The 22,656-nt window shown below is 45.6% G+C and overlaps 1 protein-coding gene across 5 annotated transcripts in view; it reads right to left on the reverse strand.

The window, feature by feature from the left end:
• The window catches only part of RNF144B (ring finger protein 144B), a 180,572-nt gene that overhangs the window by 98,506 nt on the left and 59,410 nt on the right, over nucleotides 1-22,656 (reverse strand). Inside the window, exons 1-2 of one of the 5 annotated variants that reach the window (XM_058667598.1) lie at nucleotides 17,609-17,814; nucleotides 17,028-17,125 (exon numbers count right to left, since the gene is read on the reverse strand). The exons of 1 other annotated variant lie outside the window; for it this stretch is intronic. The gene's annotated coding sequence lies outside the window, so the exon portion shown is untranslated. Of the gene's footprint in view, nucleotides 1-5,676; nucleotides 5,885-6,617; nucleotides 6,733-17,027; nucleotides 17,126-17,608; nucleotides 17,815-22,656 lie in introns of those variants that run through there. 3 more of the 5 variants (XM_058667608.1, XM_058667588.1, XM_058667595.1) reach the window with 3 other exon arrangements.

The raw sequence follows: 22,656 nt of genomic DNA on the forward strand, positions 1-22,656 counted from the left end.
GCTGCTGCTGGGTCTGGCCCACTACAGCTTTATTCACTGCAGGCACTTGGGGGATAATCAGAAGATTGGATACCGCTCTCTCTCTTAAAAACAAACTCTGAAAAAAAAAAAAGAGCTTTAATATTAAGACTTCTGATAGGGCTTGTCGCAATAGTTCAATGGTTAAATCCTCACCTTGCTAACACTGGAATCCTCTGAGTACCAGTTTGTATTCCAGCTGCTTCTCTTCCCATCCATCTCCCTGCCTGTAGTCTGCGAAAACAGTCTGGGACAGCCCAAAGTTTTGGTACCCTGCACCTGTGTAAGAGACTTAGCAGAAGCTTCTGGCTCCTGGTTTTGGATCAGGTCAGTTCTAGCCATAGTGGCCGCTTTGGGAGTGAACCAGAGGACAGAATATCTTTCTCTCTGTCTCTCCTTCTCTCCATAAATCTTATCTGCCTATTCAGTAAAAAAAGCATCTGATAAGAAAATGGAAAGCCTGTTTTGCTGGTTTTCTATTTTGATGGGTACTATGTTTACATCTTGAGACATCATATTGCAGCCTATAGAAATGTACAAGTGTTAGATCCTAGCAAAAGTAAAAGACTAATATTTATTAGAAAGAGCTAAAGAGAGAAGGACAGATAATCTATGCATTGATTTATTCTCCAAATGGCTACAACAGCCAGGGCTGAAGCAGGCCAAGGCTTAGACCCAAGAGCTCCAGCTGAGTCTCCCCCGTAGGAATTCAAGCATGGGTCATCGTCTGCTGCCTCCCACGTACATTAGCAGGGAGCTGGATGGAAGCAGAGTAGCAAGGACTCAAACCAGCTTTCCAATGTGAGATGCAGACTTCATAAGGGGCAACTTAATCCCCCATTCCCCAGTGCAGTACACTCAGGTCACCCATATGCTAAAAAATCATCATAATAAAAGCTAAAAATAAATAATAGTAACAATAATCAAAGCCAATTATTATGTATAAAATATTGACTGACAGTTCGTGCCTTGGGATTCGGGGGCAACTGCCGCTCCTCACAGTGTGGCGGCTGTGGGGGGTGCCCCTGCCGGGTCGGACCCAATGCTGGGGGCTCACGCCAAAGACACTGCCGCAAGGCAGTGAACGAGTCCTCGGCCTCATCCAGGACCCAAGAGAGCTCATTCCTCAGGGTAAGTGCGCCATGAGGGAACTTGGGAACTGGCTTAAAATTCCTAGCTCCACCCAGCTGCTAATATCTGGCAGCTAGGTGAGTTTGGGAGGGGTTCGGGCCTTGGGATTCGGGGGCAACTGCCGCTCCTCACAGTGTGGCGGCTGTGGGGGGTGCCCCTGCCGGGTCGGACCCAATGCTGGGGGCTCACGCCAAAGACACTGCCGCAAGGCAGTGAACGAGTCCTCGGCCTCATCCAGGGCGGCCAGTGCACCATGTGGTTCCAGGCTTTGCCTGCTGGCCACCCGGCCGGGAAGCTCTGGGGTAATGGATGTCCGAATTGCTGCTTAGATAGCTCTAGGGTGACCCCACTGTTTCTGGGTTCTGAGTCAATCCTAAAGATTCCCAACACCAGTAACTCTTCTTTTGGAGAACTTCTAATCACTCAATAATGCTGAGCTTTGAACACCTATAATGCAGAAGATAACCCCCAGATTGTCTAGCAGGATATTTTTTTGCCTGACATGATGTTGGTTCAGGAGACTGGTCACATTAGGCAGGTCCATAATTTTAACTAGCACTCTAGAACCTTATCCTGGGGCGGACTCTGTGCAGGATGTGTGGGCCACACCCTGTAGAAAGTTTGGCCCCACTGGTAAACCTAAATTTTAGGTGGTTATGGACTAAGCTAGGTGTGACCAAGGAGCCTGCCATCAATCACAGGTAAAGGGATCCACCATAGACTGGACTGGGCAAGGCAGCAGCACCCAAATGTGCATCCTGAATAGGCTGTGGGGTGGGCCGGGCTGCAACATTCACCAGCTCATACAAGGCCAAATGGGAGGCCAGAGTACACCGGGCACTGGCCTAAAAACCAATGGCATGTATGTAAACTGGGTTTGGGAGTGGATCAATTGGAGGTACTTGGGAAGCTCCCCTGGCGAGTCACAGCTCTCACTGGTGAACACGCCGTCCAGATCTGGGGGTCGGACTAGCAGGGCATAGTAGCTCCAAAATGTGTAAATTGGTAATGGAACGTAATGTACTGGGCAGGACTGAGCAAACCTTTGTTTACAAGCAAAACTAGAAACCAGCATGGAACACAGGTCATACCGAGCTAGGCTCTTGCACCTACTGGTCCTCAGAGCAATCACGGGCAGGTGCATGATTTACAGCTAGGAACAAGCCCAATCGGGGAGGTAACGGGACACCCTAACTAGGTTGAGGTTCCCACCAAGGGGCGTATGTGCTAGAATTGGAGCTGCGTTCAATCTAGGAAACAGTTGCAGTCACCCGAGGCACTAGCGTGGGCTGGGATTGGATGCACCAGGCCAGTTCAGACCCCAACACCATCTGGTGTCATGGAGAACCAGAGTAGATGTGGGACTGACTAGGCTGGGTCTCAACCCCCTACTGAGCCATGCGTGAGCTGTATGTGGGTATGGACGAGCCATGGCCGGGCTGAAACATCCAACAACAAGAACCAGAATGGGGTGAAAGCCAGCCAGGAAAAGCCACTGTCCCTGCTAGGACAGGAGGTGAACTGAGTTGGGTTGGCTCAAGGACCCCCTGGCATGCGCAAAACCTGCCATTGGGAGGGGTTCTGATGGAGGAGCCTGGGCAACTCCTCTGGCAGGACACAGTCCCTGCAGGTAAGCGCAAGAAGCATGATAGGAAACAGTCCAGAATAGGCCATGGAAAGTTTCCCACTGGCACACATTCAGCATGGGTCAGGAGCAGACCAGGCTGAATCAGTCCATATCACCCACTGGCAAATCCGATCACCAGATCAGAGTGTGGGATGAGCCGGGTTTGGTCGCAACAAAACCAGTACACATTATGGAATGCCAGGGCGTGGTTGCCTGTACTGGATATGAATGCAGCACCCAACCAGCACACGTGAGATCCAGGAAAGAAGGGAGGGGCAGAACTGGCAGGGGGATTAAGGGGCTGGTTCCCTCGCCGGACAGCTACTCCCAATGGAGAGCGTGGGCTGGGATAGAGACAGACTAGACTATGCAAGGCTACAACACCTGTGCGCTGCATGTGGAATAGATCAGGGAAAAGCCAAGCTGGGCTGATTATTCCTGCTGGTGCAAGCATAAATTAGAGTGGGTGAGGGATGTTTGGGCATAGCCGCAGAAGCTGGCACTGGGGACTAATTCTGTTAAGTCAAATCACAGAACCACCTAAAGAGTGCATAAACCGGGACAGAGAGACCTGGGAGGGAAAAAGTGGGTTCCCCCTTCTTGGGTCACTAGTCCCGTGGGAGGGCATGAAAACTAGGACGGGGGCTGGGATGGCTAGATAGAGAGGCACTCAACAACACCCGTGAGGGCTGGATGGTTGAGTTGGTTAGATAGAACTAAGCTTTAATACCCATTGACAAGTGCCAGAGCCAAATGGGATGGGGGACAGACTGGTCTTCTGCTACACATACTGGCAAACCAGGGGCGGGCTGGGTGAGGGTTATCGTGGGTCGCCCCAACTAGGCTGCAGCTCCCACTCGTTAGTGTGAGGGCCGAGTACGTGCTGGGCAGAACCAGACTGGACTGCAGCACCCATTGGTTCCAGTGCAACTCGGGACTGAAAACAGAACCAACCCAGCAATTGCAACCACCAGCTGATCGGGGTGATGGACTGTGCCGGGCCCTGTGCTTGCTAGAACATGCAAGAAACTATTCTGGGAATACCTCAAAGTTTCTTTGGAGATCTCCCCAATCGAACTGCTGGACTCAGAACTCTAATCAAGAAAAGACAGAAGACAGAGCAGATCAATCATTCATCTCAGCTATATGTTAGCAGCGAAAAATGGGGCAAATGGAGACTTTATGATGGACCATATCAATCAGTGGACGACCTCATCGAGCGAAACTGGCAGCGATTCATAACTGGAGAACTATTAACACCACTCAAGCACATATCTCAGAGCATGCCCCACATCCGGGACTCGGGGTGGGCAGGAAACCAGGTGGGGCTTCTCCCTCAATACCCTCCTTTACCTCAGATACAAGATGGAAACAATATGGACATAATAGTATTGCCCACTTCCCTATCCCCCTGAACCTTTTTTTCTTCTTTTTCTTTCTTTAACTGTAATTAACTATGAAAAGATTGTCAACAACAACACAATAAAACAGATTATAAAAAAAAAAAAAAATATTGACTGACTAACAAAAAGATCCAGTGCTCAAAATGGCAGCTAGTCATCTCTTTCTCCCCGTACATGGGTTAATTACTGTCTAATCACTACCAACTATGTTGTTAAAGAGAAAAGACAGCGTTCATCTCTGCAGGCCAATCAAAATCTATGTTAGCACCTTAATGTGACCTCATTCGGGAACTCTCACAAACATCATCACAGTTTATAGTTACAACACTACTTAGAGTTGAGGTTTCATGATGCTCATAGTATAGATGAGAAAAGTGAGCCCTGAAATATGAACAACTGTACCTGCGGCTGCTCAGATCATTGCTGGTACAACATGCACACGACATTAATGACCAAGAGAAGTGAGTTTCAACTCCAGCAACTTCTCCTGCAATAGTTGCAGGTAAAATCGGGCTCCTCTTTTTCAAATGCCAGAATCTCTTTTTTAGAAGGAGGACAAAAATAGAAGGTTGATGCAAAAACTTTGAATTCTATTTTTAAACATCTTCCTAGGGCAAAAAGCCAGGTGTTTTTGCCAAAACAAACTAGACAATATTCTTAGATTAGCAAAACTCCCTATCTAGACCAAGAAGGAAAATAGAAAATATAGATGGGGAAAAGGCTCCAGCAGCCATGCATGTACCAAATTCTCAACACGGGCCTTCCAGAAGGATGGGGCAAGTTTCCCGAGTGGGAGAACAGTTGAAGAGTGTGACTCAAAGGACTATTTCAGTACAAGATCCTATGTCAACCTTGTTGTCCATCTGTTTGCTGAGAATGTAAAGTTGTCTGCTTCCAAGTCAGAACAGGGGATGAAATCACCAGCTAAAGCCAACATATACAAGACCCCATATACACACTGCCGTTACATAACGTGAGGAGGCTGGTTCACACCTGGCCGTCACCGGCTAAAGCCAACATATACAAGACCCCACAGGAATGCTCCCATTACATAACGTGAAGAGGCTGGTTCACACCTGGCCGTCACCAGCTAAAGCCATATACACAAGACCCCACAAACATGTTGCCATTACATAACGTGAAGAGGCTGGTTCATACCTGGCCATCACCTGCTTGGACTTCTGTATAGCCATAAAGTCCCATACCTGGGAAGCGAGCTTAGGGATCCAGCTAAACAAATGAGGAATACTGTAAAATTCATTCTTCATCTACCACAGGAGGGAAAGAGCAACTCAAAGAACTGCGTACAAAATGCCACTGATGGAAAATGGCAACCAGCTGTTCTTTGGTCCCTCCTGCTCTTCGCCAGCCTCCTCTGTCTCTTCTACGGGACTCACCGCAAACAACTCACTCTTTACTCCATCTTACCCTTCCTTTTGTGCAGTTACTATCTTTGTCTCTTTCAGTACCCGGAATCTATGTCCATCACCCACCTACCTAGTTCATATCTTCTTTTTCTTCCTTCAGAGTAATAGGAAGTCACGGTTCTAAGATGATGAGTAGTTGGGAAACAAATTCAGGGCTACTGACAAGAACTTGGACTCTAATTTTAAGGATGAGGAAGATTTCACTGTCACAATTATCAGTTCAGGTGCCATCTAGGCCAAGGATCATTTACAGTTTGACCAGAAAGCTACACTAGCAAATACAGTGCTGTTTCCATAGTAAAATGAGTTCCAAGTTCTAAACAACTGTTCTGTGATCAAAAGCTTGGAACCTACCAATAAGAAATCTACCAAAAAGTCATACCAATAAGAAATCCCCCTTGAGTTTCCTTACAGCTGCAGAAGAAATTTTAGAAAGTACACATGGATGTAACTGGGTGCCTAGTTTCTCTAACGGAGAAGGGAGTTGGTGACTCCCATTTGTTCTTAAGGGCCCCAAGAAATTATGCTTCCCAGTGTGTCCATGGAGAGTAACTGGATCCACCTATGGATACATAGTGAGGGTTGGGAAAAAGACTCTCACCATTATCAAAAAGTACAACAGACTGGAATGGGCTTTTTTCACTTTAAATAGGCGAAGGTAGTTGATGGACTGTGGTTAACCAAGGCAGAAGCTGAGCCCCACAGAAGGTGGGGGATTGCATCTGCCCATGCACATCTCCTGAACATCCATACTGTGTGGATACTCCTGTGTAAATGTGGAGGGATACAACTGGACAGGGCAGACGGGACAGTGGGAACGGTGGGGATGTGCTTCGGCAAAGGAAAATTACACACAACAACATTTTGTCCAAGCCTGCTCTAGTCTTCTCTTCCCTTCCAAGAGCTATCATCAGAAGTCAACCCTGAAGGGATACTCTTCATTTTTCCAAAATGAGAGTCCCTAGAGCAATTGCAGCCAGCCCGGATGCATGAGAGAAGAGATATTCCTACCAGTAAATGATGTTGCCTTCAAGCTCCATGGCAGCCAGTCAGATGATGTGGTGCTGTCTCCTTGGCTAAAGTTGATTGGACTCAGGAAGGATGCCAGTCTGAAGCAGAGCCAATCAGTCTGAAGCAGAGCCAATCCTTTACCTGGAATTTGAAATTAGGAAGAGCTCAGCTCTGCATTCAGCTGTAGCTGCAGAACAGCCTTAGTCCACCACCTGGATAAGCAGTGCAGAAAGCCAGAGAGAACAGGAAGGCAGATGGACAAGAAAGGAGGTGGGAGTCACACAAAGAAAATTATGGCTTTCCACTTCTCAGTTCTAGTTCCTTCTACAAGCTGCCTACTTTCGTATTTTAGTTTCCTCAAGACATCCCTGATCCTTAGCACACATCTTTCCTTTTTGTTCAAGTTAATTCAAGTTTGTCTGCTAAGTGAAACTGGAGACATCTTGATTAAACCATCTTATCAAGTAAAGGAAGATTAACTCTACAAAAGAAGTGAACACTTTTGAATGCGCTGATGTCTGGTTCAAATCCTAAGTCCCTACCAGAGGCAGAGCAATGGTCAGGCAGCAGCAACAGCCATACAAGAGCCATAAGGGAGCCTGACAGAATAAATAAGTTCTACAAGTGAGAGGTCCCTGGTTGCATGCTGGGCAACTAGGCATTCAGCCACTGACCAAGTACAAGTCCCCATGAAAGGCACAATGAAATAACCGAAATCCAGCTCCCTTCATTTCCCGTTACGGCAGGGTTGGTAGCTGCTCTGGTATGGACTCTTGCTACCTGGACCCTTAAAACATCTCCACAAGAGATGTACAGAAACCAGAACTCATGAATACATCAAGATATCTATCTTCAATTCTTCATTTTACACAATAACTTAACCCAAAGTTTCTTTACTGAGTTCCCCCAGAATATGTAAGGTAGGATTGACTTTCAAATATTTTCTTGCACCATCTATCACAAATTACTTCTGCTCTCACAGCAAGATCCCAGTATGGCTATAGTCACAGCTCAAGTCCTCATCCACCCACAGCCTCCTGCACCCATCTGGCAATCACAAACCATGTAAGAACAACAACAACAAACAAAGAGCTCTTGCTGCAGAAGCTTCACACACACCGATAGTGTGCATGGCCATGCTGAAACATCTGTAAGTCCCAAGGACTGAAGAGTCTGATAAACCTTATTCTTTGGAATTTCTTCTGTTTCATATCCTATGGTTCAAAATGAACCCTTAAGCACAACCCACACATAGAGAAAACTTTCACTCCTACCTAACATTAATATCTCCGCCCCTACCCAGACTAATAATGTTTCTGAATCACAGCGCAACAGGTCCCCACTTGTCTAGGAGGGGGACTTGAATATTTCCAATGGATCTTTGCATATTCTCTCACAATATTTCCCCTGCCATGTGTTCTATTCACCAACTGACTTTCATCTCTCTCAGTGATCTAATTAGGAAGGCTGAACATGCGTCCGTCACTTTTTAGATGACACTTTATACAGAAAGCATTGTATAAATGGAAAACATGTAAGTATACTATTTCATGTAAAAATATAATTTTATAAATATACAAAGATTGTATAAATACACTGAGAATTTTAACGAAAAATTCAAAATAATATGTACACCAAAAAACGATCATGCTCTGCTTCCCCCCCAGCCCCCTAGAATGTAATGTAATCCATCACAACCGCATCGGGGCCAAGAAAACTTTCTGCTTGGTCACTTGTAAAGAATTACATTTTCTGGCAATGGAGCACCTACAATGCTGCCATTCTCTTTAACCCTAAGATATGCTTTACATGTTCAGCATCAGACACAAAGAAGCACACACATGTCAGCACACACATATACACACACCATACATGAACACCAGATTTTCAGGGGATTGTCTTGAGCCACAATCCGCCAGCATACATTCACTTGCTGTTCTTCATGTAACAGCATGTTGAAAGAAGTGATGGAGATGAGGAGAATGAGGTGTAAGGAACCTCAAGGCAGAGAGAGCTGGAACCCAGAGGCAATCAAAATCACTCAGGACAAGTTCAAGATCACTACACAGACAGACCCCGGTCCTACCTCTGAATTACTACTGCCTTCACTACTGTTGGATATCCTGGTTACCTCCTTACCTCTCACCCAAACAGATCCTCTTAACTTGCTCATTCAGAAAATACTAAATAGGGTCCTAATGGTTAAGTCCTTGCCTTGCATCCACTGGTGTCCTGTGTGGGCGTCAGTTCATATCCCAGCTGCTCCACTTCCCTTCTAGCTCCCTGCTTGTGGCCTGGGAAAACAGTCAAGCATGGCCCAAAGCCTTGGGACCCTGCACTCGTTTGGAAAACCTGGAAAAACCTCCTGGCTCCTGGCTTCAGACTGGCTCAGCTCCGGCCATTTCTGTCACTTGAGGAGTGAACCAGTGGACAGAAGATCTTTTTCTCTGTTCTCTCCTTCTCTCTGTAATCTAACTTTCCAATTTGAAAAGACCTTTAAAAGTTAAATAAATTCTTATTATGTGCCAGACATAGGGCTAGACACTGAGAGTGCAAACGTAGATAAGAGGCAGAGAACCCAACTTCACAGACAGAAAAGCATAATGTGTTTTAGGAATCCAAAGAATCAATAGGCCTGCATGGCAGTAAGAAAGTTTTGAGAAGGGTATGTTGAGACTAGAATGAAGGGGGAAACCAGAACCATAAACTAGAAACGTGAACCATAAACTTAAAAATGAAACTTGGAGTGAGCATTTGGTCTACGACTTACAGAGCCTACATTTCACACCGAAATATCTGGATTTGCCTCCTCGCTCTGGCTCCTGTTGCCAATTTCCTGATGATTCCCAATCTGGAAAACAGCAATGATGGTTGAAGAAGCTGGATCCCTGCCACTCACATGAGAGACCTGGATTGAGTCCCTGGCTCCCGGCTTGGCCCTGGCCCAGTCCCAGCCATTGCAGGCCTTTGGGGAGTTGACCAGAAAACCAGAGTCCTCTATCTTTCCAACTTTTAACTTAATATTTAAAACATAAAGAGTTAAGCTAAAAGACTAAAAAGAGCCTTTTTTAAGCAACTTGAAATGACTGGATCTGCATGCTTTTAAATAATCACCCCAGCTGCAGAGTAGAAATAGATTCAAGGGAAATAAAATACTGTGCAAGTGTTTCCAGGCAAGGAGACTGTCGGCAACACAGGTGAGAGACGATGCTGGTGGCAGCCATGGGGTTACAGCCAAGTGAGCAGCTTCACACACTGCTTTGCAGAGGAGCAAGGAGTGGGGAACTCATTGGGTATTGGAAATGGGAGAGTCCAGTTCAATGTGGACTACAATGTTTATGATAAAAGCAACTAAGTGGAAGGTTTTGGAGGACTTATGTCAAGATGTAAGTCCTTTGAATTCAAGATAGGAGAGTGAAAATGTCTATTAGCGTCTTAAATGACAAGGTAGTGAAAATACTGACTTAGAAGTAGTCTGCTTATTTAAGCAACGGATACACATTATAACACACAGAGTTATGCACGTGACAGATGAAGAAAGCTTAGAAGCTTCTAATAACAAAAACAAAAAGAAAAAGAGGTAGTAAAGAATGAAAAATAGCAACAGAGGTAGGAGGAAGACCGAGGAATATGTGAATGTAATGGATGAATGGCAAAACAGAGCTCCAAGAAGCAGAAATATGAGCACAGAGCTAAACAGTTCAGTTGACTAATGATGTTAGAGGTTTGATTTCAGCAAAGGAAGTTTCCAAATAATGCATAGTGGTCCAGCTGGTTAGGTTTCTTTGGGACGCCTGAACCACAGATCAGAGTCCCTTCAATCCAGCTTCCTGCTAATGAGCATTCTGGAAGACAACAGACAATCGCTCAAGTGTAAGGAGACCGAGCTTGGGTTGCAGACTCCTGCCTTTACTTGGTTTGACCTGAGCTGATTGCAGGCATTTTAGAAAATAAACCAGCAGATCTCTCTCTGCCTTCCAAAGCAAGAATTTTTTTTTTAAGAACGAAAATTATTTCCAACAGATAAAGTACCAATGATTTCCAATTTCAGATTACTCCTAGTGCTGCTCCTGTCCCTAACACAGCTACAGAAATGAAACAGGTGTCATAATGGTGTCAGAGGTCACAGTCCCTCCCACAGAGCAGCACCCTGGAGGAGACAGTATCAGGAGAGTGAGTTCCGATCTTGTCACACAAGAGAACTGTTTTTTATAGAGTTTATTCTAGTTATTTTTAAATGTATATAAAATGAATGCACATCACATTTTTCATGATACAGATTTAGAAACACAGGGAGTTCCTCTCTCCCTCTCCCATCTCTACCCTCCTCATATTTCTGCTTCATTTTCCACCCAAATTATTATAGTAGCATATTCATTCACTTCACAGTAAAAGGCTTAAGTTTCTGATATATAGAGGTATTATGACATACGACAGTAGTACTCTTGAGTCCCCAGATCATTTTAAGGTATATCCAAAGTTCATTAAGTAAGAATTGGGCTTGGCTGAACATAACACAGGAGGGGGGGGAGTGATAATGTCTTTTGTTATTTATTTTATTTTATTTTTTATTGGAAAAGCAGATATATATAGAAAAGGAGAGACAGAGAGAAAGATTTTCTGCTCACTGGTTCACTCCCCAAGTAGCTGCAATGATCCGAGCTCAGCCGATCTGAAACCAGGTCTACCCCACACCAGTGTGGGGTCTCAAGGTTTTGGGCCATCCTTGACTGCTTTCCCAGGCCACAAGCAGGGGGCTGGATTGGAATGGAACAGCTGGGATACAAACCGATGCCCAAACAGGATACCAGTGGATACAAGGTGAGGATTTAGCCATCAGGCTATATGCCAGGCCCAGTAATGTCTTAAGATACATTTGTTTCGGCCCGGCGGCATGGCCTAGTGGCTAAAGTCCTCGCCTTGAATGCCCCGGATCCCATATGGGCGCCGGTTCTAATCCCGGCAGCTCCACTTCCCATCCAGTTCCCTGCTTGTGGCCTGGGAAAGCAGTCGAGGACAGCCCAACGCATTTGGGACCCTGCACCCGTGTGGGAAACCCGGAAGAGGTTCCTGGTTCCCGGCTTTGGATTGGCGCGCACTGGCCCGTTGCAGCTCACTTGGGGAGTGAATCATCGGATGGAAGATCTTCCTCTCTGTCTCTCCTCTGTGTATATCTGACTGTAATAAAATGAATAAATCTTTAAAAAAAAAAAAGATACATTTGTTTCCTCTCCAACTCTGCCTTTCAAATAAATAAACAAATATATATTAAAAGGCAACTAGGGGCCAGCATTATGGTGCAGTAGGTTAAGCTACCACGGGTGATCTTTGGTAACCCATATTGGAGCGATAGTTCAATTCCTGGCTGCTTCCAATTCAGCTTCCCTGCTACTGTGCCTGGGAAGGCAGTGGAAGGAGGTCCAGGTACTTGGGTCTCTGTCACACACTTGGGAAACCCAGATGGAGTTTCTGGGTCCTGGTTTTGGCCTGGCCCAGAACCAACCACTGCGGCAATTTGGGGAGTGTACTGGTGGATGAAAGACCTCTTTTCCTCCCTCCCTCCTTCTCTGTCACTTTACATTTCACATAAATTTTAACAAAAAATCTTCAATGCAGAATAAAATTTTAAAGGTAATGAGTGGCTGGTGCCAGGTGAAGAAACCAACAACATAGCTCAGGCTCTTAACATTAGAACTTACTGTCTCTTGCCGGAATCAACCTCATCTTCTGCATGGTGTGCCAAGTTATTCCTGGCCTCAGAAGTCAAGCATACAACTTGAGACACAAAGTACTAAAACTTGACACCATCATTTTCTCTACAACAAGTTCAGCTGGTTTCAAAGACTGGGTTCAGGATCAAAGAATATGCATTTATTGCACAATATCCTTGAACTGAGCAAGGTTCGCATCAAGCCAAGAGGTCTTTTGTAATCTAACCCTAAGCTAATAATAGAGACACAGATTCTTTCACACCATGCTGAGTGGCAGGATACAAAACAGTGGTCACTTCTGCAGTACAAAGCACGTGACCTTCTTATGCAAACTTCACCACAAGGGTCATTCCTACGGAACCTGGGTGTGATCGAGCAGCTAACGGTACTTTTCAGAATGGACAAAGGCAACTTGAATAGAGTACAGCTACTACGGACTTCCAAAGTAATGGCTCACTACCTCCTTTTTGCAGCATGTCCTAAAATTCATCTCCCTTCTTCCATACGCATCCAAGCAGTGGTCACACTCTGCCTGCAGCTGATAAGGCTCCTCACTGCAAGAAACTGATTTCCAAATCCCTACCCTCGCTGGGTTCCAGGTTCTTCTAGAAAAAACAGATGCTAGACTCATGTGTGGTCAGGTATGCTAAAGAACATTAACCATGATTGTTCCTTCTTGATAACCCATGCCAAAGTGTGTCTGTCTAGGCTCCGTTATGAACTGTTAGGAGCTAAATGGTGTTCTTCCAAAAATCACATGTCGAAGTCCCAACCGCCAGTATTTCAGAATGTGACCGAAATACTGAGATGAAAGACAGGCATTTGGTGTAACTATTAAGATGCTGCTTGCCTGTGATGCCCACGTGCCACAGCACAGTGCCTGAGTCTCAGCTCTTGATTCCAGCAGACCCTGGAAGGAAAAGCAGGTGTGACTCAAGTAATTGGGTCCTTGTTGTTACATGGGGGACCCAGGCTGAGAGACAGGCTCCTGCCTTCAGCTTGGCCCAACTCCAGTGTTGGCAAGCATTTGAGGAGTGAACCAATAGATGGAAGAGCGCTCTCTCTCCCTTTCAAGTATATAAAATAAATAAATAAAAATTTAACAGAGATGATTGGGTTAAAATGAGGCACTAATTCAAGTGGATCCCTTACAAGAGAAGAGATTAGGACACACACCAAGAAGCGACAACTACGTGAGGACACAGGGGGGAAGACAGCCATCTACAACCCGAGCAGAAGAGCCTCAAAAGACCCCTTGAGCCCTATGACTCCTTGAGCCACAGCCACCAGAACTCTAAACACATTTCTATTGTTTAAGCTATCCAGTACATGATACTGTGCTAAGGCACTCCTGCCAAACTCATACAAGGAGTAATTATTTCAAACAGCACCAATTTTAGCATTGGTTGGGAACCCCACTAAACTTATACCAGCCTTGCCTACAGGTGGGCCTGGGCCCAGTCAGCGACAAAAGTCCCAGGTTTTTCGTGAGCACCAAAACAAAAATAACCAAAAAAAGCAAACACCTATAACTTGGACAACAAGGTAGTATGAGCTTGTGGCACAAAGCATAAAATACATATTTGTGCATCCATGCTGGTACTGGATTGAATTAATGAATGGTAGAGAAAGGACCCATCAATCTCACATACAGAAAAATACCAAATGATCTATATACAAAAACATTCTACCCTTAAGGAAGCAGAGCATAACTCTGTACCCCTCATGTGTGGATGACACAGAATAACTTCCTTCTGGTAACTTATGCAGGAAAGAGGGAATGAGGAACATCAGAAAAAAAAAAAAAAAACAGCCAATACCACCTCGGCCAGGCAACCAAGGCCGTTCCCTTGGTCAATGCCACAGTAAAACAGTTGGCACCCTTGAACTGACATGAGAGGATAATGGCACGCCAACACTCCCAGACTAATCATGAGAAAAACAACAGACCAGTCCCAAGTCCCGTTAAGGGGGCAGTTGTGAAAAACATCCTCAAATGCCAAGGTCATGGAAAACAAGGCAAGTTGGAAAAACTTAGCCAAGAGACGTGATGATTAAATGGAATGTGGTGTCCTGGATGGATGCTGGGACAGAGAAAAGGATATTAGGTACAAACTTGGCAAGTCTAAATAAAGGATGGACTTAGGCTAATTAAGCAATGATGAAGAGATGCAAGCACTCGGCCTACATGTTAAAGACACCCACATTCCATTCCAGGATCTGTGATTTAGACACCAGCTCCGGCTCCTCATTCCGGCTTCTTGTTAATGCACACCCTGGGAGGCAGCGGCGATGGTTCAAGTACTTGAGTAACTGATAGCCATGTGGGAGACTGGACTGAGTTCCAACTTTGGCCTTACCCCAATCCCAATCCGAGATATCCTGGTGTTTAAAGAATAGACTAGAAGATGAGCAAGCATTTTCTTACTCTCCCCACCCCACCTCCGACCTGCCCACTTCTTAAACATAAACAATAAATAAACAAACAAACAAACAAACAAAAATGTGCTGCTTGGGTGAAACATGTTCATCTACGGCAGCAAAGGTATATGGGATATCTCTCAACTTCCTCTCAATCTTGCTAAGAACCTAAAACTGCTATAAATAAGGAGTCTTTAAAATAAAACGGAAAAGAGCTAATAATAATTCATAAACAGATGTATCCCATAGCCACCTCAACAACAACAACAGTAACAAAAATCCTCTCCTTTCTTCACCATCTGCAAAGACGCCCAGAAATTGCTGAAATCCCATCTGGCTGCAAAACAGCTTGGGGGAAGCAGGGGAAAGGCTGAACCGGAGAGTTCATTTAGCCCACAGGCCAGAATGGAAAGGAGCCCAGACTGTTATCTCCAGCAGCTTCAAAAGAGTGGCACTGCTGAAATTAAAGGGCACCATGCAACAAGAAAGGCAGCCAAGCAGTCTTTCATTGCATGACATCCTCTTGATGAATTCACCTCTGGGGCAGCTCTCACAGGCCCAACAATTAACTTTATTAGTATCTTAAAGCTAATCAAACTGACAGATGCTGACTCATGCCAACAGAAACCACTGTCAGGCAAACTCAACACAAACAAGCTCCCAGGTGCTGTCAGTGCTGTTGGTCCATGGACATACTGTCACCAGCAAGGGGGATGGGCAAGCTCTCACAGGCCAGTATCAGTGCTCGCTGGTGAGCTGATCATGAATTAGAACACAACAGAAGTTGACTGAGGAAGTGCTCAAAGCCATCAGGATTCCATGCCTAATGCAATCATCTCTGTAGCAGAAATAAACCCACGACTGACACCATGTGGTTTCAGACCCTCGGTTGAAAAGCCTTGGGGGGCCCGGCGGCATGGCCTAGCGGCTAAAGTCCTCGCCTTGAATGCCCTGGGATCCCATATGGGCGCCGGTTCTAATTCCTGGCTGCTCCACTTCCCATCCAGCTCCCTGCTTGTGGCCTGGGAAAGCAGTCGAGGACGACCCAAAGTTTTGGGACCCTGCACCCACGTGGGAGACCCGGAAGAGGTTCCTGGTTCCCGGCTTCAGATCAGCGCAGTACCGGCCATTGCGGTTCACTTGGGGAGTGAATCATCGGACGAAAGATCTTTCTCTCTGTCTCTCCTCCCCTCTGTATATCTGACTTTGTAATAAAAATAAATAAATCTTTAAAAAAAAAAAAAAAAAGGAAAGGAAAGCCTTGGGAACAGAGCCACCTGATGGTGAATTTCAACCTGCCCAACCAGTCAACTGAGTTCCATAGCATGTTTGCCTGTTTCGTCATCTGACCTATTTCATCCATGTGGCTCTGCAAACCCCTCCATACATTTCTGCCAGCATAAATCAAAGCAGATCAAAAATGAGACAATTATCCAGAAACCCTAATTATCAATCACAGGAGAGTAAGCAACAAGTTTACACATTATTTACAAATTAACTGTAACACACCGCTAAGGGAAAACATCATTGGGTAGGTGCCTCTGGGAGTACAGCATGCAAAAGAGCCAAATGGAAAGTGTTTCCAATGCAAATCTCAGGGCCTTACGCCTTTCTCTGCTGACCCGACCCTACTCCATCCCTTTGACCAGAGTTCACTGCTTATATGACCGTATTTTTGGCACTTTGGAAAAATACTGACTTAGATCTAGTTCTGTCTTAATGGTTTTCAATCTTGGTTCATATTAGAAATATCTGAGAATCTGCCTAAAAAGAAAAAAATTGTTTTTCATACCTATACGCCAAAACTCAAAGGCAATCAAATCAGATTACATATATAATATATATATGATATATATCATATATTCATAAATTATTCATATGAATTATATAATGGATTATTATAGATGTGTTACAAATACATGTCATTATAATTATTATGTATTGATTATATATGAACATATATAAATTATTCATATGAACATGAATAATATATATTATATATATTATATATATAAATACCTAAATACCAAAACATAACAACAGAAATCAGAACACCCAGCATGCAAGGCTGGCATCCCAGCATCCATTTAACACTTCCCCCGTGATTTAGTGTTTAGTGTTTCTAGGCGGTACTATTTGCATGGGTTGTTAGACACCAGGTTCCAAGGCCCTCCCTGAAGACTCTGATTCAGTCAGTTTGGGTCAAGGCCTGGAGTCTGTGAGTCTCACAAGTGCCTCAGGTGATTCTAACGATGTTTGAGAAATGTGTCCCTCTTACTTGGCTGACTCAGAAACTCCGGTCCCCAGCAAGGCCGCTCCGGTGGATTTCTGACCTCTCTTCTGGAGCCACCATTGCACATCCAGTTTCAACCCGACCTGGATTTTTGCAAAAAATGAGAGAAGGAACTTGCCTTACCCGATGCTGCCTAGCAATGAAAGCTCACTGCTTCATACACCATTACCACCGCAGCTCCACTTTCATGACTAACATTACAGAATCTCTTTCCCAGACTTCGACCCTGGGAGGAGTTAACGCTGTATACCAGGAATTTGGTCTTCTAAGCACTTCGATTAGCTAATTTAAGGCTCACAACAATACTACAAACAGGAACTACAATTATTGCTGACTCTACAGATAAGGGAAGTGAGAAAGAGAGATTAAACAAAATGCCTGAATTACCCAACGTCATCTAGATAATCAGTTTGAACCCCAACACTGGAGAACGAAGGTCCACTCCCACAGCCCCAACACTGTAATGCTATTCACTAAGCCAAAGTTGAAGCTTCTGCCACACGGTGCTTGCTGCCAATAAAAAAAACACAGCCAGCTACTGTTTCCAGCATCCCTGCCACGTGTACCAAGTGCTGATCTTGGAGTCTGCATAGTCTTTCAGTTCTTCTGGGAGTCAGATATAATCCCCACTGTCACAGATACGCTATATTGCCTTTCTCGGTGATGACTGAAGAATCGATTCATTGCAGCACACCATGTAAAAACAAACAATGTGGCCAAAAAAGGCTTCCAGGTGGACTTGGCAGGACAAACACTTAAAAAAAAAAAACAACAAAAACCAGCCAGCTGCAGGGGTGGAGGTCAGGGTGAGACCAGGCTGGGTAGGGACCTACTGAGCTCGCTGGCTGAGGATGGCTTCTTGCAGGAGGCATGGTAAGGTAGGAAGCTTGGAAGTCACTCCCCCACCACCTGGGTGTTCTCTCCTGTCCAGCCGTGACTCTCACCTATCACCTGAGCGGGGGCCACACTGCATTGTTGTGTAACCACTCCCTCACAAGCCCCTATAAAGGCTCATGATAAGGAGGGGCTCTCTCTCTCTCTCTCTCTCTCTCTCTCTCTCTCTCGCTCTCTCTCTCTCTCTCTGTCACGTGCTTCCGTTGCCCTGGCAGTCTTGGCCTCCCCCGTACCTCTGAGGACAGGTAACCGCTGAGCATGACTCTAGTGTGTCTGTATTCCTCACCCTCCTTTTACTGCTTGGGTGGGACAATGAAGATAGCAATGCTATGTATAGCAACGCTTTGTATTTCTAATGTGTGTACTATCAGGAATTCCAAGAGAGCTGAGGCCTAGCAGTAGTGGAATGTGGGCAGAGAAGCCAGGGAAAGGTGAAGTCTGCAGCTTTGTAAGTTATTCATAGCCTGTCTCTTAGGATAACTTATATTGTTGGGGAAGCTGGGACACACGTCTTCAGCTTAATGGATGGACTTCAGGGTAATGCCCATTTGTTCCTCTTGGGGTTACGATTGATTGGACTGCCATATGGACTTGTGATTTGCTATTTCTAGTGGGCCCCATTATCACCGAGCTTGGTTAATAAAGACTCCTTAGTAAACCTTTGACATGTCTGGTGGTATGATCTCATTCGTACCCCACAAAAGAGGAACTATGCAAATGGCTGACTCACAGACCAGCCAGGGTTTCAGAAGTCTTGGAAGGGGACAGGTGTTTCCCTTAGATGGTCAGTTTCGGGGGGGGAGGGGAAATCTCCGCACATCAGGAAAATGGTTGGGGTCCACCCCCTTTGAAGGATGACATGATGTGATGCCGCCTTTGACATAAGTCAAACACAACAGCCACTCCTTCAGGCTGCCACATGTTTTTCCTGCATGGCAGGCAGCAGAGAGAAGTGGGTTATAAACCCCCATGCCTTCATGCCAAGGACTCTTAAGTGTTTGGCCAGGGACCCAGAGAGAGACTGCCTCTGTCTTCAGAAAACCAGTGATGAAAGCCTGCTAAATGTCACCTCTTTCCCATCTCCGCTTAGGGTCATTACCCAATGCCAATCTCAAACAATGCTTCTAAGATTTACTACTACACTATAGACAAGCACCAAGGAAACTGGCCTGACCTCCAGACACTCAGCAGTGCGGTGCTGGTTGCCAGGGAGTACACAATGAGGCCTTAGCAGGACTGAAACACTCTGGCCAACAGCTAATCAGAAAAGAACTGAAAGATGCCAGGACTGGAGGCAAGGAGATAAGTCCCTCATCGGGTGAGAACAGGAAGTCTTAGTCCACTTGGGCGGCTGCAACAGAATTCCAGACACTGGATGGCTTGTCAACAACGGCAGCTTATTTCTCACTGTTCTGGGAGCTGGGCACTTTCAAACCAACGAAGATTCCATGTCTGGCAAGAGCCTGCTACCTGGCTTTTGGATGACATCCTGTGCTCACTTGGTGGAAAGAATGGGGTATTTCTTTTGAAGAATGTTCTGTCCTTGTAAGCTAATCACCTCCCAAACACCACCACCTCCCCACCTCAACACCATTGCCTTGAGCGTGGAGGAAGAGAACACAACCATTCAGACCACAGTGGGCAGGTCCCAATGGGTCGGTAAAAAACCTGTAGCCAGATGAGCGTTCAAGATCTCACAGCTGCAATCCTAGAACAGGAGCTATCAGATTGTGGACACTTCTGGGCCCAAACACATGAACTGGGGCTGAAGAATGGGTTCGATTCTGCAGAAGATTCCCAATCTGGACTGAAGGAGGAATGGAGATGCCAGAATTTCTCTAGAAGATGGTCAGCTGCAAGCAGGTGAGCTAAATAGGGGTGACCCCAGTAGAAAATGAAAACAGACACAGAGGTAATGTAGAGTCATGCCAGAAAAGACCAATGAGCAAAAGGAAATAGGCAGGGCCCGGCGGCATGGCCTAGCAGCTAAAGTCCTCGCCTTGAAAGCCCCGGGATCCCATATGGGCGCCGGTTCTAATCCCGGCAGCTCCACTTCCCATCCAGCTCCCTGCTTGTGGCCTGGGAAAGCAGTCGAGGACGGCCCAATGCATTGGGACACTGCACCCGCGTGGGAGACCCGGAAGAGGTTCCAGGTTCCCGGCTTCGGATCGGTTCGCACCAGCCCGTTGCGGCTCACTTGGGGAGTGAATCATCGGACGGAAGATCTTCCTCTCTGTCTCTCCTCCTCTGTGTATATCTGGCTGTAATAAAATGAATAAATCTTTAAAAAAAAAAAGGAAATAGGCAGCAATTTCCACAGAAGGCAATAAACAATAAGTAAACATTAAACATCATGCTAACCTTTATTTTTGATTATCTGTAAATTTACAAAACAAGCATTACCCAGAAAAGCCTGACTGAAGGTTTATTACTTTCTGGACTTGCTACTTCCCCCTGGGCATACAAAGCTGAACAGATCATGTAGACCAGACAAAGCAGAACTAATGCACCCAAGAAATAATAGGTGACAATATTCTTTTAAAGATTTATTTATTCTTATTGGACAATCAGATATACAGAGAGAGGGAGATAGAGAGGAAGATCTTCTGTCCGTTGAACCACCTCCCAAGCAGCAGCAATGGCCAGAGCTGAGCCACTCTGGAGCCAGGAGCCATTTCCGGGTCTCCCATGCAGGTACAGGGTCCCAAGGTTTTGGCCGTCCTGGATTGTTTTCCCAGGCCACAAGCAGGGAGCTGGATAAGAAGCGGGGCCACCGGGATACAAACCGGCACATATACGGGATCCCAGTGCATGCAAGGCGAGAGCTTTAGCTGTTAGGCTACCACACCAATAGCCCAGTTGACAACATTTATAATTTAACATCCCTACAGGTAGGCTACACTCTCCTTTCCCACCTTTAACACAGTCCACCAGACACCTAGATCTGCGGTTTTTCACTCTGTGTAAGTCATAATCTCTTTCCTGTGTTACACTGATAATAACTTCTCCATTGGCAAATAATACAATACCCGTTTGCAATCTCCCTGAGCCTTCAAAGCCAGCAGCAACACCCAATGCTCAGCACATTCTCAAGTACAGCACATGAAAAACAAGCCTACTGTTTCTAAGAATTATTTGATGTGCATCCATGAGCAATAAACCTGATGCATGCTCCCAAGAAGCAAACAAATTTTTAAAAAATGTTTTCAAAAACATGTATTTGCTTATTCTCAAATTGGAAAAATCTCTGTGAGAACAAACAGCACATCGTATCCTAAACATCAATTTGTCTGGGCCCAACGCAATGGCCCGATGGCTAAATCCTCACCTTGCATGCACCAGGATCCCAAATGAGTGCCAGTTCGTGTCCTGGCTGCTACGTTTCCCATCCAGCTCCCTGCTTGTGGCCTGGAACAGCAGTAGAGGATGGCCCAAAGCCTTGGGACCCTGCACCCACGTGAAAACCAGGAAGAGGTTCCTGGCTCCTGGCTCCTGGCTCAGTTCTGACCCTTACAGCCATCTGGGGAGTGAACCAGAGGATGGAAGATCTTTCCCTCTCTGTCTCTACTTCTCTCTGTTAATCTGACTTTCAAATAAAACGTCTTAAAAGATGATCAATTTTTCTGAGTCTCTCGATCATGATAGGTAGAAGTTGATCTAATATACTCACTACAATATCTATTACACTGCATGGGACATAAAAATGTTCAAGAAACAGTTGTGAAAACAATGGAAGTTGCCTAAGAAAACAAAGAAACTCAAAGGCATTTGTAATACATCCTTGGCTAGAGGCTGATGCTGTGGCATAGCACGTTAAGCCACCGACTACGTTCATCCAACATGGGATCCCACTGGGCACCAGCTGGAGTGCCAGCTGCTCCACTTCTGTTCCAGCTCCCTGGGAGCTGCATCAGCTGGGAAAGCTGCAGAAAATGGTCCAAGTACAAAGGTCTCTGCACCCACATGGGAGACTCGGAAGAAGCTCCTGGCTCCTGGCTTCGACGTGGCCCAGCCCTGGCCACTGCAGCCAGCTGGAGGGTAAGGCAGTGGATGGAACATCTCTTTCCCTCTGCCTCTGCCTCTCCCTCTCTGTAACTTTCAAATAAATAAATAAATCTCTTTTTCTCTCTCTCTCTCTCTCTCTCTCTCTCTCTCTCTCTCTCTATATATATATATATATATATATAATAGAAAATAAAACACAGGAATTTCATTAGGCTCACAAGCAAACATCAGTGCATCAAGTATGCTGCTGGCATTCATTTGGCAGATGCACCGTCTATGCTACCCACCCTGGGATGACAGGGATGCGGTACCCTAGTGCCAGCCCTGCCTTACCAGATCATTCCCGACCTTGCTGACTCTGTCCTCATCTGTAGATTGAAATGACCATACAAGCTCTCCATGGCAATGAAATGTACTGATAAAAACAACCCTGGTTGGCTACGTCTTGTCTGCTAAAAATTACGCTTAACATGTGCATTTCTGTACAGAGATTACACAGAATCTCACTTCAGCCTTGAAACAGCACAACGACTATTTCATTCTGCAAACTGGGAAATTGGAACATTCAGACTTCTAGTTACTTGCCAAAGGTCACTTGGGGTGAGTACCAGGACTAACATGCAAAGAATCTGGGTTCCAAAGATGACGTGCCCAAGTTAAGCCTTAAGCTGCACGCACATTAGTGGGTCTAACTATCCCTACCTCTCAGCTTTAC

This window comes from Ochotona princeps, chromosome 1 (assembly GCF_030435755.1).
Source record: "Ochotona princeps isolate mOchPri1 chromosome 1, mOchPri1.hap1, whole genome shotgun sequence".
In the NCBI taxonomy this organism is placed as follows: Eukaryota; Metazoa; Chordata; class Mammalia; order Lagomorpha; family Ochotonidae; genus Ochotona; species Ochotona princeps.